We start from the raw sequence: 20,041 nt of genomic DNA, 5'->3' as shown, positions 1-20,041 counted from the left end.
TGGCAGCCAATCAGAGCTCAGCTTTCATTTTCCCACAGCTGTTTATAAAATGAAAACTGAGCTCCGATTGGTTGCCATGAGCAACTAGAACTGTTTTGCTCTTAGATACTTCTGATCAATCTCCCCCAATAACACTATGGGGCACATTTACTTACCTGTCCTGTTGACGCCTCCAATCCGAAATGTCTGCCAAGGATTCGGAGCTGCCGCGATTTACTAAGATCGTGCGCCTGATATCCTGCATGTGTCGCTTCCCCCGCTGAGGTCCGACAGAGTTCACCTTCTTCTTCCCGGTGTATGTGACTACGTGTTTTGCGACACAATTTTGAAAGTTAAATTCTGCGGTTTATCCGAATCAGTCGGATTGTCTGATGACTCGCCCCTCCATTTGTGTCGCATAAAAGCCCTTAGTAAATGTGCCCCAATATGTTTTAACAGAACTGCAGGTAACCTATAACCTAGGGATCAATTCACACTCGATATCAACTGCAAATCCATTCCATTCATGTCAAGGGGGTTGTTTTTGATTTCTGTAAGACACATCCAGGGTACAGCAATGGGATGCAAGCCTTAAAAGGGGTATTCTCATATCCATAGTATGACCCACTCCTATCTCACCAACGGGAATCTGCTGAACACAGTTTGATGCCAATAATCTCCATTCTGGTCTATGAGAGCAATTAAAATAGCCAGGGCTCCCATAGATCTGAATAGACAGTAGCCACACATGCGTCCCAAACTGTCAATGGGGGGGTCATATATCTTACATATCCTGTGGATATCGCACAAATATTAAAAGTGAGAATACCTGTTTAGGTCATGAACACAAGTGGCTGAGTTGGGAGTCCAAACGCTGTTTTGAGCACAATGTGGGCCTCTGTCCTACATCTTTCTGGTTTCCTGAACCAGGCGTTTTTCTAACGACCTGTCCAGTAGAACCTGCATAACACCACTGTGTGGACCTCCTGTGTGCCTTCTACAAACATAGTTTAATTAAATAAATGGAGGTGCCAACAATTTCCATTTGGCTGCCGTCACACGTGGCGTTTTGAACCTGTTTTTGGCCTGTTTTTAAGCGGTCCGTCAAAAACGTATGCGTTTTTTGAAAGCGCATCCGTTTTTGACCAGTTTTAATTGGTAAAACTTGTCAAAAACGCATGTGTTTTTCAACGGACTGCTTAAAAACGGCCCAAAAACGGGTTCAAAACGCCACATGTGACCGCAGCCTAAGGGCTAGGCTTGTAGGAAGGCTTATATTGTACTACAGGTTTTAACTATTGAGTGACTGCCGTGGTCCACACCAGAGCATGCAGTTCAGTCTATTACGGTGGACTGCAGCCAGTCACTTACAATACATAATAACATCTCTTTGTAACCTTATATGAACAATTTTTGGCTCAGCAGATAATGAGTAACTGTCCGGGGATAACTGATTAGACCTTTCACTACTAAATACCTACCTGAGAGACACGGCGTGTCAGGACAGGTAGTGTAGCTTGATGTAAATTCTCATTACTTGGCTTCCTGTAATCGCATGAGCTCTTTGTAGTCAGGTACTCGCACACTCTGGGGATGGCGGGGTTAAAGAATTCAAAAATCCTGCAGATTATGCAAGAATATACTCGGAGCGGGGTGTTCGTTACAATGTGCTATGAGCTCTTTCCTTTTCAGATTGCACAGGTAGCAGTGTTATAGTTTGAAGACTACATCAGTTACCTATTACTATAATAAGAAATTAAGACAAAGCCGCCGTGGTGATAGGTAATAAAAAGTCACTTACCTGCGGACGGCACCTGATCACTGGTATAAAATAATCCACTCACTGCGGGAATGTGGGCACAGAAAATGAAGAAGGAAGGAGAGAGCACAGGAGAGTGGGGTGGGGAGAGGAAACCTGACATGTTTGTACAATCTTTTTTTTCTTACCTCGCTGGGAGTTTGATTACAGGGTGGGGCGTATCTGAGACAGGTAGAAGAGGGTTGTAGATGTCTCACACACTGACATGCAGGCTGTACACTTCCCGGGCTTTAGAAGAAGGCTACCGGCAAATATCCGGATACAGTAATGGATTATAATCTCTAGTTTTACAGCAAATTAGCTGCTAGTTCAGGTCTAGTCCACACAACTGACTGCTTATTACAGTTCTATCTTTTGGGGATATATAGTTATTATTGAATTGATCAGTGATTGTACCCAAATGCCATTTGCCCATGAGAAAGTTCACTCCAAGAAAGGTATTTCCTGGACTCGGGGCGCATTCACACGATGCATTGCGTCGCGTTATTTTTAATGCATTTTTGATGCATTCCAAAGGCTTCAGCCTTGATCACATGCTAAGGTTACATTGCGTTTTAGCAGATGTAGTGGAAACACAATGTAACCTTTGCATGTGATCAAGGCTGAAGTCTTTGGAATGCATCAAAAACCGTGACGCAACGCACCATGTGAAAACGCCCTAAATGTTGTAACACTGGATATCATTTCAGTCCGTTCAGTCTGGGAAATCCTGGGAGCAAGTTTCTCAGATTGATCTCACTCATTGAGAACCAAACAGCCCCCCGACCATTTTCTTTTCCAAGATCTTACATTTCCTATGCTATCCAATAATTTTAATTTGCAAAAGTTTTAGCTACATTGAGATCGCGTTCACACATTGCAATTAAATTACATTTAGAAACACATTCAAGGGCAGTGGGGAGGAGTTTCTCACGGTCACATATTTGTTTAGACCTAAAGCGTTTCTCTGGAAACACATATGCGATCGGGAACAAGCAGCACAAATTTTGCATTGTTTACTTGCAGTGTGTGTTCACACAATGCTTTTTTAGATGAGTTTTCATTGCGTTTTGAGATGCCCTGCAAGCGCATCAAGCAAAACACATCCCAAACATGCATACACCTGAAATGCGCTATTTGGGTGGCCAACGCTACTTTTCCGTTAACTGCACAAGTAATGTAAACCATATATTTTTGGAATCCGTTATTCTATTACATAACCAATGGACAGCCCGAGCGGAGGTGTGAGCTCACAGTTTTATTTTATTTTTTTTCATAAAGTTAAAGCAGGCGATTTCTCTTTAAAAGACCCATAATGCCTTGCACAGTTTCTATTGGTTATGTCAATATTTAAGGAGTCAATATAGGTCTGGTCTGTCTGCGGTTTCTGTAAATCTTTATCTATATTTTCTTTTTATGCTGCATAATGGACAACGTTACCTATATCCTCTGACTATGGACATTGCAACTACACACTAGATTTCTGAGCATGTGACACTACCCCCATACAGTGCTTCCCTGGATACAAATGCGGATACACCCTACTGCCCTGCAATTGGGGACTATACTAATACAAAATTATAAGTAAAATTATCATTCTGTTTAGGTCCCGTATTGGGGGTCATTCCCCCTTACAGTTGTCAGCTGAACCTTTTTCTATCTATACCACCCATATACATGTATGCTCAGCCTCGCCAAGTAAACTTGTATTCTATATGGGGTGAGAGAAGGACAGGCATCTCTGGTTGCACCCATTCATATTGCCCAAAAAGGAAAGTACTTGTTTATTATGTTTAACTAGCCCACCCCAGCCCTGCCCTCAGAAATTTTTAAAACCCGGATAACCCCTTTAAGTAGGACAACTTCACGAAACTTGAACAAGTGGCAGCCGGAAAACTCTGATACATGTGCCCCATGGATAATCTCCTCTAAGATCCTTAACCATTTTTTTCTGCCCACTATCTGTTAGGGAAGACTCGGGCCACTCCATAAACTTGGTCTTCTAGTTTCCCCAATTTCAGTTTCAGATAAAACCATCCTACATAATGCTTACAGATTTCATTCCTATCATATCCTATACTATATATGCACATAAAGTCAATGTATAATGGTATATTTCTATTAACATTGGGCCTGACTAATAGTTACATTGCTTCGCTGGTAAATATCCAGGATTTGTGACTAGAACATGTGACGTGCACATGTCTCAGATTCACAAGTTTCATTTTGCACCTTAACCTAACACTGTAATAATCGAGTGTGACTTCTTAGCGGCTCCGCTGATCCCGCGTCATCCTTCCTGCTGGATTTTCTACCTCTGCATCACACAGTCGGATGACTCATATGAACACTATGGAATTCAGGGAGAACAATTGATCTGGATGACCCAGTTTGGTGACTGTATAAATTGCTGACTCTTCATTGAATAAACTTGGATCAAAAGTGACTCAGGGTTTTAGCTTTTACAAGGATAATGGAGAAGGAGATGGGAGTTTGTGGTAACTTGTTGTACCTGTTCCTTTTGACTCAGCTTCACGTGCCTAATCCTGATATCTAATAAAATCTAAGGAAAAAGCAAAAGGTATTATTCAGGATTATGGTATTCCGGATCAGGCATCTCCGTGAGAAAGAGTTTAGTGCAAAATTGCTTGGCAAGTCCTAGAACACATCTGTGCTGAATGATGACAATGTGTACGTGACCTCTAGCCCACCAGGGGACCACAAAAAATAGCTGTGGTGCGTATAGCCTGCTAACATATTAGCCCTTTATCTCAACCAATTTCATGAGTTGTATCAGAAAATCATTAATATTCCCCATATATGAAACATTTGCTATTTTTGATTTTAAAAACTGCAGTTCTGGGCCAATTTACCTACAATCTCATTGTCAGTTTTATCAACTTTTGCAATGTAAGGTTATATATGTGTATGTAGTCCCTAGATATCACCCAAAGTAGACATAACATATGACTATTGACTGATACCATCGAATTTGATCAATTTATTTAAGAGTTTGCTGTATAGCTGCAGCACGGTTAAAGGGGTTTTAAGAACTGTATACGTTTTTCTCCATGCATAGGATAGGGAATAACAAACTGATCAGTAGAGGTACATCTGCTGGGACACCCACCCATTACAATAACAGGCAACCAGCAATACGGAGAAAGAAGGACCCATTCTCATTAAGGGGTGTAGCGGAATAATGAACAATCTCATTCATTAGTATACATTCTTGTAATTGGTGTGGGGTCCCAGCAGTTAGGCTTTCAACGATCAGCCTGTTAACGCCTATCCACAGGATAGGTGAGGGCCTTCCTGCTGAGATCATGAGTATGGGCCCCTTATATTTTTGAAGTAAGCAGTGGGACACATCCTCCTCATGCTGCTCCGCCCAGGGCTGGCACTAGGACTAGGCATACATGGGCAAGTGCCAGGGCCCAGAGCTGCTGGTGGGGCCCACGTACTGAATCCATAGGGGCTTTATATAAAATAACAATGACGGGACTGTTTGATATGATAAACTATGGAATATTTTAGGGAACAGGAGACTGTTTTAGCTTCAGAATTTTTAATATTGCCACGTGAGCAAAGAGGCCTACTAAGGCTCTGTCGACCAGGGGCCTATTGAAACCTGTAGCCAATCCGGGCTCCACTAATTATTCCCCTATTCTCCAGCTGGAGGTCCATTATTATGATCAGTGGGGTCCCAGCAGTTGGATGTCACCAATCACCTTGTTACTCCCTATCCGGTAGATAAGGGATAACTTAAATAGTTGGTACATAATCTATAATGTTACCAAAAACTCTTTATGGGCATTTGGCCCACAATAGCTCCTCATGATCCCTATAGACATGTATGCTTGACTTGACATGTGTCTACAACGGAAAGAAGAAACTAAGCCGATGATAACCTCTGCCACAAAAAGTTGGGATTTTGGATGGTAAAAATTCAACATACCCAATACTTCTCTCCTCCATCATCGTCTGCCGCTGAAAAGTTGAAAGGTCCCTCACAGGCAATATATAACAGATTTGGCCAACATTCATCTAATGTGTGTGGTTACCTATAGACGGCCAATCATGACAGCAATATACTACTTAGCGAGCAAACAAATTGGTGCCAAATTCAATGCCTCTTCCTGCTTGTAAAGTGCCCTTCATACAAGGCTGTGGACGTAGATTTCTCTTCACATGGTCGTGTGAAAGGATTCTTCTTCCTAACTTGGCCAGCTGCCATGTACATCTAAAATTTACAGGTTCAGACCCCGGCAAATACTCAGAAAGTATTTTTACACATCAGGACAATTTTGGACAAGTGTATTACATGCAGAAAAATGCACTCATGTCAACCTGGCCTAGCGCACTCAGCTGGTGAAAAATTTTAATTTTCCAGAAAAAAAAACTCTCATATCATCCATATTGTTCCTAAAGGAGGATATCTATTTGTAGAGCTTGTTTTCCCATCATGCTTTGCCTGTAGTGCTGTATCTCTTCAATAAGAACCCAAAAATACCCTATAGTAGTCCACTTCCCAACGTAATTGGCAACTTTTTGGTTTCCCCCACTACTATTGTATATACTCGAGTATAAGCCGACCCAAGTATAAGCCAAGGCCCCTAATTTTACCAAAAAAACCTGGTAAAACCAATATTGTTTTACTCGAGTATAAGCCGAGTTTGGGCTTTCAGCACATTTTTTTGTGCTGAAAAACTAGGCTTATACTCGAGTATATATGCTATAACATACCGGACAATGAACTATTCTAAATGTGTCATTCGGCAGGAGAGCCTGGTTGTGATCACATGAACATACTTTCACAAAGCTCAGGTGTTTTTTCAGTCCACAGAGTATTTTCTGCAGTGCTTACACACCATGTTCATTGCCTAAGGGTAAATGAAATATTGAACAGACGTCAAAATAGTCATCATATTTCAGCGTCTCAGCATATGTAAGCGTTTGAAGCGATTGTTAAATTAATTTTCTGCAAACTATATCTGTCTCCTATAAATTGGACCTTAATTTATCTACTTCTTAGCTTTTTTTTTTTTTGCGTACTGATAAATATTTTATTTGTCGCCTTAAGTAGCGTCTGATTGTGACCCCTAGGTCATTTTGGATAAATTTTATATGAGATTGTGGCATCTAGGGTGAAGAACTAAATACAGGTGTCCCCCTACTTAAGGACAACCGACTTACAGACGACCCATAGTAACAGACGGCCCCTCTGCCCACTGTGACCTCTGGTGAAGCTCTCTGGATGTTACTATAGTCCCAAGCTGCAATGATCAGCTGTAAGGTGTCTGTAATGAAGCTTTATTGATAATCCTTGGTCCAATTACAGCAAAAAATTTTGAAACTCCAATTGTTACTGGGGCAAAAAAAAATTTGGCAAGGATCTACAATTATAAAATATACTGTTTCGTCTTAAATAAAAATTTTAAAAAAACTTAAGAACATACCTATGGAATCTTTCTTGTATGTAACCTGTGGACTGCCTGTACATTCTTTGTCGGATACATAAAACCAGTGTAGGACTTTCCAACCAGAGTACCAGGGGATTCTCCTATGGCCAGACCCTAACCCAATACTAGAACACAGAGGTCCTTCAGATTAAACAAACCTATTTAGTGTCTACTAGAGTCTACTTTATAGGGATTGATAAAGGGTCGGCCAAGGACCTTCAGTCTGACCCTATATAAAACGGACATTGAGTGGCGCGTCTCCCACTATGGAGAGAATGGTCAGTTCTTGGAGTTGATGTGGTATGGCTATTATACCGGGGCACAGCAAACATGGCAGGTTTTGTGGGGTGACCCTGGTATGCAGTCATCAAGTAATACTAGTGGGGTCAGATCATCCAGTTCAGGTTGTGAACACAGTTAGGCACAACTATAGAAATGTATAACCAGGGATACACAAAAAGGAATCCTTGATGCTCAATAGTCCCAGTAGTAGCAATTGGGTCACAAAAGATAGGGGGATATGGAGGGTTCGGGCCAAAAACATCCCTAATGGAGAAGATTAACAAGCAGATATATTGTATAATATATACAGAGAGAGAGATACATATGAAGAGGCCCATTCAGATTAATTTGTATTGTATGGAAAGGAAAAACAAACCTTGGGTCTTGCATTCATTTGGATATATTTTTGACATATTGCCTTAATTGGTGCAAATCAAGTAGGCCCTTCATGGCAGCACTATTGCTTTATGTCCTGGCAAACTACAAAAAATTCAGTAATGTTATTTGATTAAAATTTTAATGTAATGAATGAAACATATCTTGTTTAATCCTTGAAATGAGTGATTTTGCTAGGAAAGCTGGGTGCAGGCTGGCTGTCGTACATAAAGGAGCTGCCTGAACTGTCCAGACAGGACTAAACAACCCGAGCTGGATGACTCAGAATACACAGCAGCAGGGGGATGGTTCAGTGATTGATTACTTCTGCCTGTCAGGGACAACACAGTAATGAAGTATTCCTGGTTTATGCTGGGCGGGACAAGGCTGGCATAATTAGGGTGAGAGGAGAGCACCGGGGCAGCCACAGGAGCGAACGAGCCTCATTATCATAATTTTATAATAGTTTTTTTGGCAAAACCACTCAGTTCAGAGATTAAACAAGATATATGCCTGCATCAGTGTAGCTACAGCATTATCAAGGTATGTTTGGTTCATAATGCATAAAAGCAAATGGTAGATTTTCTTTAATGAATACCAACTAACCTGTGACTAACCTTTTTGAGTTATCATCGCTGTGGAAGGATACACAGTACAGTCGATAAAGCGGATGAGATAATGACAAATGTAATAGACATTCATTTGTGGACACTGTCAATACTCTTATCACTAACGCATTTTGTTTACCTCAGAAACAGCAGATGGAAATGTAATGATCCAAGATAAAGTGAATTTACAAGGCAAATAGACCTATTAAAGCTCCATCCATACCGGCCATGTAAGACAGTATGATATCCTAATGCTGGTGACTGCCAGAACAGATCTACTTTGTAATAAAGCTGTTTACTCAACCTTAGGCCTGAAGTTTCACCAACATATAATTTTGATCCGGATTGGTGCATCTAAAGGGGTCACAGAGGTCGCAATAATGACTGGACCCTAGTGGCCCCAGATTGGAGGCCGAACAACAACAATATGGCAAATTGACACCCCTAGCAACTAGCCATGACTAGCCGTGGCTAGTTCCTATGGGCATCAATTTTCAGGACTGTTTGCCCGGGTCAGGTGGCCCAACCTGACCATCGGGTCCACTCGGTTCTGTTAGGGATCAATTGAAGGTGTGTCAGCAGAATAAGAGCAGAATGTGCCCAAAAACCTCTAAGCTGACACATGCTTCCCTAAAAACTTTTTCCATGGCCAGGGCTACAACTCACAAGGTATGTGATTTCATTATTTTGTTTGGAGTAATTATTTTTATTTTAAAGAACATCTACCACCAGGATGAAGGATTGTAAACCAAGCACACTGACATACTGGTGTGTGCCCCCTCTGACAGGATATGCACTTCTTTAAAGGGAACCTACCACCACAAATCTACCTATAAAGGTAGATCGGGTGGTAGGTGGATCAATGGGACGTGAGGATAGCCCTTTTAAGGGCTAATCCTCACGTCCCTGCACTTTTTTTTTTGAACTTTTATCAAAGTTTTATGCTAATTTTATTATGCGGCTACTGGGGCGTGGAGTAGCCGCATCTGAGGTTACACGAGGCGGCTACTCCACGCCCCGTTAGCCTATTTTCTCCTCCTACTCACCATCTTCGCGCGCAGCTGCTCGTAGCTGCGCGCCCTCGCCCGACGATCCTGCAGTCTGCGCATGCGCAGAACAGCAGGCCCGCGCCTGCGCTGTCACTGCTCCGAAGCCGGAGCTGAACAGGCGCAGTCCTGCTGTTCTGCGCATGCGCAGACTGCAGGTTCGTCGGACGAGGGCGCGCAGCTACGAGCAGCTGCGCGCAGAAGATGGTGGGTAGGAGGAGAAAATAGGCTACCGGGTCGTGGAGTAGCCGCCTCGTGTAACCTCAGATGCGGCTACTCCACGCCCCAGTAGCCGCATAAGTAAATTTGAATATATGTCTAATAAAAGTTAACCAAAAAGTGTGGGGACGTGAGGATTAGCCCTTAAAAGGGCTATCCTCACGTCCCATTGATCCACCTACCACCCGATCTTATAGGTAGATTTGTGGTGGTAGGTTCCCTTTAAGCTTCTTATGCTCTTGGTTTTAACAAGAAAAAAGGTTAATTAATTAGGGTGCTCTACATAATTTATTTTAGTGGGTGCTATAATTTTTGGACAGCACTGTATATAATTAAAAGATACTGTATATCACTAATACATGGGCACTGTATAATTTCCTTGTGGGGAAAGGATGCTGTATATATATAATATATAATATATAATTAATTTGATGTTTCTAGGGGCTGTTTATACTCTGTATAATATAATTACCGTAATGAGGGAGCACAATATATAACATGAAGGGGGCTGCTGTTTATTTTAGGGGGTTCCCAAATTTACTGTGGAGCAATGTAAAAAATAATTTAATGGATACAGTATGTTAGTTGGGGGATACTGTATATAATATTAATCCAGGGGCCTGTTATATATAAAGTAAGTCAGGGGCACTGTATATAATCTAATTTACATATGAGTTGCTGTACATGATTTATGGTGGGTTTGCTGTTTTCAAAAAAACTGAGGTTACGAGACCTGCTCTGGTCAGTCATTGGCCACAGCGACACCCTGAGGCATCACTTGTTCTATGTCAGCATAGTCAGCATTACCGAAAAAAACAGGAGAAGGCTACAATGATGGAACGGGTAGCCAGGGTTTTTTTTAAGGATTCTTAGTAAAGCACTTTAATTTTGGGGACCATATATATTATATTATTTAATAGTGCGGCCTTATATTATTCATTCAGGGGCGGTGTATATAATGTAATTATGGGGACAGAATGTCTATTTATCTTTTATAACCCCAGCCCTTTTATGTTTTTGTTTTTCTGTCTTTTACACCCGGTTACTCCCGTTTTCAGGTTTTGCATGGCTGTGAAAGATATTTAACAGGAGATTGTGTCGTACCTGCGGCGGCTTTCATGCGACAAAGATTGGGGTGTGTGCCGTCGGACAATTCTGACTGATTCGTACTGAGGGCGGGATTTAATATTCAAATTGTGTCGCATCCAATGCACTTACATGCACCAGGAAGAAGAAGGTGAACTCCGGCGGACCTGAGCGGAGAAGCGACACATGCAGGATATCGGGCGCACGATCTTTGTGAATCGCGACACAGTAAATTGGAGTTGGACAATGCACTTTCGGCCGGGTAAGTAAATGTCCCCCTGTGTGTTTTTTATTTTGTTTGCTTAGTTTTTTTGACCAATATATTAGGAATAAACCCCTTCCCTATTATACCCTACACTCTCCATAGGAATCTTTGTGAGGCTCCTGGCTGTGATGGCAAACAATTGTTACCCCCTAATAATGACCTGGGTGGCATCAATTGGTACCAACATAGCTGCAGCCATGCAGAGACATAGGGGAAGATTTACTTACCTGGTCCGTTCGCGATCCAGCGGCGCGTTCTATGCGCTGGATTCGGGTCCGGCCGGGATTCATCAAGGTAGTTCCTCCACCGTCCACCAGGTGGTGCTGCTGCGCTGAACGCACTTCACAGGGGCGGGCTGAGTGAAGGTAAGCGTGTCCCAAGCGACACTTTTATTGTTTTAAATGCGGCGGTTTTTCCGAATCCATCGGGTTTTCGCTCGGCCATGCCCCCGATTTCTGTATAACTGTATTGCTGTATATTGTGAAAATACAACTTTCCTATTACACCCTGCTACTGATCACTGATTCCATTCCTCCCATGCATTGCTGCTGTATAGGTTCCATGGTTCTTTACATGTTAAGCACAGTGTCATTACAAAGTTAATCTATTCAGGTGAGCACTTTTATATACAGGGAAAATGTATTTCCATATGCAGTGGGCACAGTGTGGTCAGCTGCGATGAGTATCTTTTTTATTTAGAAGCGCAGTGGGATATAGTTAGTGACTATAGTTTTTTAGGGGCACAGTGTGGAGAATTTTACAGGGAGCTGAAAACATTTGGGTGGCAAATTCTGCATAGGTCACCACCAGGAGAAGAGTGTTTAGTGATTCAAAGAGTGTCATGTTAGTGATATGGTTAAGGGGGATTGCAAGTTAAAATCCAGGTAGTATAAATTTACATGTTGGGTTTGAACACCTGCACCATAAGCTCAGTTAGTGCCTCTTATTTTAGTGGCAGCAACTCCATGACACTTGAAGTTTAAGAGCTGCTAGTCATATAAGCAATCCGATTACAGCCATTGAATGTATATTGTCAGCTTATGGCTGGGGATATACTGGGTGATTAGCCCAATATTTTGTTAACCACAAGCATTATCATAATTACTGTAATCTCACCGAAAAAAACAAAAAACTTTGCTATCCTACCTGCACGAATCACAGCAACTTTTGGTCCTGAAAGCACTCACATGATGTTCATAAAGAAATATACTGAGCCCTCTCGCACTACAGTCCACGAGAACTGATTGCAAGCTTTGCTGCCCTCTGATCTGCTGATATTAACCCCTTCTGACTCAGTTGGATAAAGTCGGTGCAGACTCCCGGGCTGAGGCTCATCTTTTGGTTGTTGAGCTTGAAGTTTGCACGCTGTAGCTTGTCTAGTGAGGGAGTGACATGACATAACTTTATACCTGCAGGGGACAAACTGCTACACTTTCTTAAAGGTAAAGGAAATTAACCCAATAAAAAACACTGCTAGATATGAGTGTGACATTTGTATATGTATAAAACAATAGGATTGGATATTAATGAATTACTCACACTGTAGAACAGGTTCAGGCTAAGATATGATAATGACTCAACTACAGTTGGCATAGCCCCTGGGAGTCAACTATGTCATATAGCGTCCCTTCACACACCCTTATAGAGTGAAGCGGGGCAACAAATAGGGGCACATTTACTTACCCGTCCCTGTGCGTTCCGAGGTGCGTTGTTCGACTGGAATGCACAGCTGCCGCGATTCACTTACATTGCGCACCCGATATCCTGCATGTGTCGCTCCCCACTCTGCTCAGCCGGAGTTCACAATTTTCTTCCTGGCGCATGTAAGTGCTTGGCTTACGACACAATTTAAATGTGAAATCCCGCGCATAGTCCGAATCAGTTGGATTGTCCGACGGTCCGCCCCCGATTTATGTTGTACGAAAGCCGGCGCCAAAGTGCGATACTGTGCGCCAAAATCGCCGGCTAAATGCGTCGCAAATAGAGATGAGCGAGCACTAAAATGCTCGGGTACTCGTTATTCGAGACGAACTTTTCCCGATGCTCGAGTGCTCGTCTCGAATAACGAGCCCCATTGAAGTCAATGGGAGACTCGAGCATTTTTCAAGGGGACCAAGGCTCTGCACAGGGAAGCTTGGCCAAACACCTGGGAACCTCAGAAAAGGATGGAAACACCACGGAAATGGACAGGAAACAGCAGGGGCAGCATGCATGGATGCCTCTGAGGCTGCCTAATCGCACCATTATGCCAAAATTATGGGCAACAGCATGGCCATGACAGAGTGACAGAATGAAGCTAGATAGCATCTAAAACATCCAATAATTGACCCTGACACTATAGGGGACGGCATGCAGAGGCAGCGGCAGCAGGCTAGAGAGTGTCATGGCGACATACCCTAAATGGACTCAGGCTTCAAACCAATGGGTGGCAGAGAGGAACCAAAGGAGGTGAGCAAGAAGCGCTCAAATAATATCGGTACATGATAAAAGTTTGCCAGTATATTTTGTGGATTACACAGCAGGGTGGCGACAAAGTTAACATGGAAGCCATGAAAACAACCCAAAATTCTGCCTGACACAGCTCGTTTGATAAGGGGACCATGTATGGAGGCAGTGAACTAGTAGTAGATTAAAGGTGCTGCAGTTAAAACTATGTTAGTTGGATCTTGGCATGGAGCTGGCGCTCCGCTGCCAGGCGAGCTTTCGCCAATCCAAGCCCCTGTCTCTAGGCTACTCCCCAAACAGCACTTCTAAGAACCTTTTGTATAAGATCAAGTGTAGTAGCGTTCTTATAAGTTTGGGATATGGCGGGTGAGGGGAATGTAAACAGATGCGCAAGAAGCGCTGAAATAATATCGGTAAATGATAAAAGTTTGCCAGTATATTTTGTGGATTACACAGCAGGGTGGCGACAAAGTTAACAAGTTTGATGTGGAATGCCCTGTAATAGCTCTTGGGCGGTGTGCCTTTTATCGCCTAGGCTCAGCAGTTTGAGCACCGCCTGCTGTCGCTTAGCGACGGCACTGCTGCTGTGCCTAGAGCTACCGACTGATGGCGCCATGGCCACGGATGGTAATTCGGAGGAGGTGGAGGAGGGGTGGGAGGAGGAGGAGGTATAGTAGGCCTTTGAGACCTGGACCGAGGTAGGCCCCGCAATCCTCGGCGTCGGCAGTATATGACCAGCCCCAGGGTCAGACTCGGTCCCAGCCTGCACCAAGTTAAGTGTAGTAGCGTTCTTATAAGTTTGGGATATGGCGGGTGAGGGGAATGTAAACAGATGCGCAAGAAGCGCTGAAATAATATCGGTTAATCATAAAAGTTTGCCAGTATATTTTGTGGATAACACAGCAGGGTGGCGACAAAGTTAACAAGTTTGATGTGGAAGCCATGAAAACAACCCAAAATTCTGCCTGACACAGCTCGTTTGATAAGGGGACCATGTATGGAGGCAGTGAACTAGTAGTAGATTAAAGGTGCTGCAGTTAAAACTATGTTAGTTGAATCTTGGCATGGAGCTGGCGCTCCGCTGCCAGGCGAGCTTTCGCCAATCCAAGCCCCTGTCTCTAGGCTACTCCCCAAACAGCACTTCTAAGAACCTTTTGTATAAGATCAAGTGTGGTAGCGTTCTTATAAGTTTGGGATATGGCGGGTGAGGGGAATGTAAACAGATGCGCAAGAAGCGCTGAAATAATATCGGTTAATCATAAAAGTTTGCCAGTATATTTTGTGGATTACACAGCAGGGTGGTGACAAAGTTAACAACTTTGATGTGGAATCCATGAAAACAACCCAAATTTCTGCCTGACACACCTCGTTTGATAAGGGGACGATGTATGGAGGCAGCTATATGGACGACTTTTGGAGGTAGCAATGGAGACAACGTGTGGAGGCTGCTATGGAGACAATTTAATTTGGATAGTGCCTGTATGTGGCAGTCCAAAAAAGTTTTCAAACCAGAGGAGCAGGTAGGTGGCCCTCCAGAAAAATGGAATAGATTGAGTGCCTGTATGTGGCAGTCCAAAAAAGTTTTCAAACCAGAGGAGCAGGTAGGTGGCCCTCCAGAAAAATGGAATAGATTGAGTGCCTGTATGTGGCAGTCCAAAAAAGTTTTCAAACCAGAGGAGCAGGTAGGTGGCCCTCCAGAAAAATGAAATAGATTGAGTGCCTGTATGTGGCAGTCCAAAAAAGTTTTCAAACCAGAGGAGCAGGTAGGTGGCCCTCCAGAAAAATTGAATAGATTGAGTGCCTGTATGTGGCAATCCCAAAAATTGTTTAAAACAGAGGACCGGGTAGGTGGCCCTGCAGAAAAATTAAATGCATAAAGTACTATAGCTAGAGCCAGTGGGCCCTGTCAAAAAATAGCCAGTTTCCTCTGCTTTAGTGTACAAAGAGGAGGAGAAGGAGGAAAATGAGGAGGAGGAGGAGGAGTGCATAAATTATTCAGGTTGAGCTTCCTTCACCTGGTGGAGATTGGAAATTATGAGAAATCCAGGCTTTATTCATCTTAATAAGCGTCAGCCTGTCAGCGCTGTCAGTCGACAGGCGTGTACGCTTATCGGTAATGATGCCACCAGCTGCACTGAAAACCCGCTCGGACAAGACGCTAGCGGCAGGGCAGGCAAGAACCTCCAAGGCGTACAGCGCCAGTTCGTGCCACATGTCCAGCTTTGAAACCCAGTAGTTGTAGGGAGCTGTGTGATCATTTAGGACGATGGTATGGTCAGCTACGTACTCCCTCACCATCTTTCTGTAAAGATCAGCCCTACTCTGCCGAGACTGGGGACAGGTGACAGTGTCTTGCTGGGGTGACATAAAGCTGGCAAAAGCCTTGTAAAGCGTACCCTTGCCAGTGCTGGACAAGCTGCCTGCTCGCCTACTCTCCCTCGCTACTTGTCCCGCAGAACTACGCACTCTGCCGCTAGCGCTGTCAGAAGGGAAATACTGTTTCAGCTTGTGCACCAGGGCCTGCTGGTATTCATGCATTCTCACACTCCTTTCCTCTCCAGGGATGAGAGTGGAAAGATTTTGCTTGTACCGAGGGTCACGGGATAGGCAGCCTAGCATGAAATCTGCCGTATGCGCCAGAGTCCCAACGCGCAAGAATTCACTCCCCTCACTGGCCTGACTGCCCATTTCCTCCTCCTCCAACTCCTCCAACTCCTCTTCTTCTGCCCATACACGCTGAACAGTGAAGGTCTGAGCAATGCTCCCCTCTTGTGTCTCGCCAACATTCTCCTCCTCTTCCTCCTCATCCTCCTCCACCTCCTCCGATATGCGCTGAGAAACAGACCTGAGGGTGCTTTGGCTATCAACAAGGGAATCTTCTTCCCCCGTCTCTTGTGACGAGCGCAAAGCTTCCGACTTCATGCTGATCAGAGAGTTTTTCAACAGGCCAAGCAGCGGGATGGTGAGGCTGATGATGGCGGCATCGCCACTGACCATCTGTGTTGACTCCTCAAAGTTACTCAGCACCTGACAGATATCAGACATCCACGTCCACTCCTCATTGTAGACTTGAGGAAGCTGACTGACCTGACTACCAGTTCTGGTGGAAGTTGACATCTGGCAGTCTACAATCGCTCTGCGCTGCTGGTAAACTCTGGATAACATGGTTAATGTTGAATTCCACCTCGTGGGCACGTCGCACAACAGTCGGTGAGCGGGCAGTTGGAGGCGGCGCTGCGCTGCCCTGAGAGTGGCAGCATCTGTGCTGGACTTCCTGAAATGCGCACAGATGCGGCGCACCTTCGTGAGCAAATCTGACAGATTGGGGTATGTCTTGAGGAAACGCTGAACTATCAGATTTAACACATGGGCCAGGCATGGCACATGTGTCAGTCTGCCGAGTTGCAGAGCCGCCACCAGGTTACGGCCGTTGTCACACACAACCATGCCTGGCTTCAGGTTCAGCGGTGCCAGCCACAGATCAGTCTGCACCGTGATGCCCTGTAATAGTTCTTGGGCGGTGTGCCTTTTATCGCCTAGGCTCAGCAGTTTGAGCACCGCCTGCTGTCGCTTAGCGACGGCACTGCTGCTGTGCCTAGAGCTAGCGACTGATGGCGCCATGCCCACGGATGGTAGTTCGGAGGAGGAGGTGGAGGAGGGGTGGGAGGAGGAGGAGGCATAGTAGGCCTTTGAGACCTGGACCCAGGTAGGCCCCGCAATCCTCGGTGTCGTCAGTATATGACCAGCCCCAGGGTCAGACTCGGTCCCAGCCTCCACCAAGTTAACCCAATGTGCCGTCAGCGGTATATAGTGGCCCTGCCCGGCAGCACTCGTCCACGTGTCCGTGGTCAGGTGGACCTTGTCAGAAACGGCGTTGGTCAGGGCACGGATGATGTTGTCTGACTCGTGCTGGTGCAGGGCTGGGACGGCACATCGGGAAAAGTAGTGGCGGCTGGGGACCGAATACCGAGGAGCGGCCGCCGCCATGAGGTTGCGAAAGGCCTCGGTCTCTACTAGCCTATAGGGCAGCATCTTCAGGCTAAGCAATCTGGAGATGTGCACATTAAGGGCTTGGGCGTGCGGGTGGGTTGCACTATATTTTCTTTTCCGCTCCAGCGTCTGGGGTATGGAGAGCTGAACGCTGGTGGATGCTGTGGAGGATCGTGGAGGCGACGATGGGGTTTTTGTGCCAGGGTCCTGGGCAGGGGGCTGACTATCAGCTGACACAGGGGAAGGAGCAGTGGTGTGCACGGCCGGAGGTGAACGGGCTTGGTGCCACTGATTCGGGTGTTTAGCATTCATATGCCTGCGCATACTGGTGGTAGTTAAGCTAGTAGTGGTGGAACCCCTGCTGATCCTGGTTTGGCAAAGGTTGCACACCACAGTCTGTCGGTCATCCGGTGTTTCCTTAAAGAACCTCCAGACTTCTGAAAATCTAGCCCTCGCCGCGGGAGCCCTCGCCACGGGAGCTTCACTACGTGACACATTTGGCGCTGATGCACCTGCTCTGGCCCTGCCTCTCCGTCTGGCCCCACCACTGCCTCTTCCAACCTGTTCTGCTATAGGACTCTCCTCCGTCTCAGAAGCACTGTGTTCACCCGGCCTCTCAACCCAGCTTGGGTCTGTCACCTCATCATCCTCCGATCCCTCAGTCTGCTCCCCCCCCGGACTTCCTGCCCTGACAACAACTTCACCACTGTCTGACAACCGTGTCTCCTCATCGTCCGACACCTCTTTACACACTTCTTCCACTACGTCAAGAAGGTCATCATCACCCACAGACTGCGACTGGTGGAAAACCTGGGCATCGGAAAATTGCTCAGCAGCAACCGGACAAGTGGTTTGTGACTGTGGGAAGGGTCCAGAAAACAGTTCCTCAGAGTATGGCGGTTCAAATGCCAAATTTTCCTGGGAGGGGGCAGACTGGGGGGGAGGAGGCTGAGGTGCAGGAGCTGGAGGAGTGCCGATTTCGGTGACATGGGTGGACTGCGTGGAAGACTGACTGGTGGACAAATTGCTCGAAGCATTGTCGGCAATCCACGACATCACCTGTTCGCACTGTTCTGGCCTCAACAGTGCTCTACCACGAGTCCCAGTAACTTCAGACATGATGAACCTAGGGAGTGTAGCTCTGCGGCGTTCCCCTGCTCCCTCATCAGCAGGTGGTGTCTCACCCCACCCAGGACCACGGCCTCTGACCCCTGCAGTAGATGGACGCCCACGTCCCCGCCCTCGTCCTCGTCCTCTACCCCTAGCCCTCGGGTTAAACATTTTGAAAATGAAAGTTATATAACTTTAATTTTTTTTTTAACTTTTTTTTGTGTTTTTTAGTTTTTAAAACCAAACAATGCTATCCTATTGCTATGGCTATTTTCTAGCCAAGTATGAAAGCACACTGATGAGATGACGCTGAGTTATGAAAAAATAAAAGGAAAATAAAAAGGAAATGGCAGACTGTGCCTAATTGAAATCCAACCCCTAATAAATTTTCCCACCTCGGTCTTTGCGATGGATATGTGCGTCACTAAGCGCTAAACACAGCGGTCGCAAGTCTCACTCCAAATTCCTCACAATTGGCTAGTAGATGCACTGCAGCAAGTACAGCCACCAGCAGATCAACCAGAAATAAAATATATATAACGCTATTGTAGGCGTAAGTAAGCCGTTTGGATTCTCCTTTGGCTATTTTCTAGCCAAGTATGAAAGCACACTGATGAGATGACGCTGAGTTATGAAAAAATAAAAGGAAAATAAAAAGAAACTGGCAGACTGTGCCTAATTGAAATCCAACCCCTAATAAATTTTCCCACTTTGGTGTTTGAGGTGGATATGTGTGTCACTAAGAGCTAAACACAATGGTAGCAAGTCCCCCTGCAAATTCCTCACAATATGGTACTAGCTGCACTACTAGTGCCAGCAAGCCCAGCCACAAGCAAACAAAAAAAAAAAAAGTATAACGTTATTGTAGCCCTAAGAAGGGCTGTTGGGTTCTTGGAGAATCACTCCTGCCTAACAGTAATCTACTAGCACCCTAACGCTGTCCCTGACCAGCAGCAGCTCTCTCCCTAGCGGCATCCAGACACAGAATGATCCGAGCAGCGCGGGCAGCGGCTAGTCTATCCCAGGGTCACCTGATCTGGCCAGCCAACCACTGCTATCGACGTGTAAGGGTACCACGTCATGCTGGGTGGAGTGCAGAGTCTCCTGGCTTGTGATTGGCTCTGTTTCTGGCCGCCAAAAAGCAAAACGGCGGGAGCTGCCATTTTCTCGAGCGGGCGAAGTATTCGTCCGAGCAACGAGCAGTTTCGAGTACGCTAATGCTCGAACGAGCATCAAGCTCGGACGAGTATGTTCGCTCATCTCTAGTCGCAAATCGGAAATTGTGGGAATATCGAATGATAGTGCGGTCTGCGGACCCTTAGTAAATGAGCCCCATAGTGTCTTTCACACTGGAGGACCTGTCCTGTCCTGCACTA

The 20,041-nt window shown here is 45.3% G+C and overlaps 1 protein-coding gene across 5 annotated transcripts in view; it reads right to left on the bottom strand.

Moving 5' to 3' along the window:
- The window catches only part of PAK6 (p21 (RAC1) activated kinase 6), a 58,255-nt gene that overhangs the window by 33,915 nt on the left and 4,299 nt on the right, over positions 1-20,041 (bottom strand). Inside the window, exon 1 of one of the 5 annotated variants that reach the window (XM_072115290.1) lies at positions 12,267-12,448. The exons of 1 other annotated variant lie outside the window; for it this stretch is intronic. The gene's annotated coding sequence lies outside the window, so the exon portion shown is untranslated. 3 more of the 5 variants (XM_072115289.1, XM_072115287.1, XM_072115288.1) reach the window with 3 other exon arrangements.

The sequence above is a fragment of the Engystomops pustulosus genome, chromosome 7 (genome assembly GCF_040894005.1).
Source record: "Engystomops pustulosus chromosome 7, aEngPut4.maternal, whole genome shotgun sequence".
NCBI classification, from domain to species: domain Eukaryota; kingdom Metazoa; phylum Chordata; class Amphibia; order Anura; family Leptodactylidae; genus Engystomops; species Engystomops pustulosus.
The sequence above is the reverse complement of the archived record's forward strand: the minus strand, read 5'-3'. Positions and strand labels throughout refer to the sequence as shown.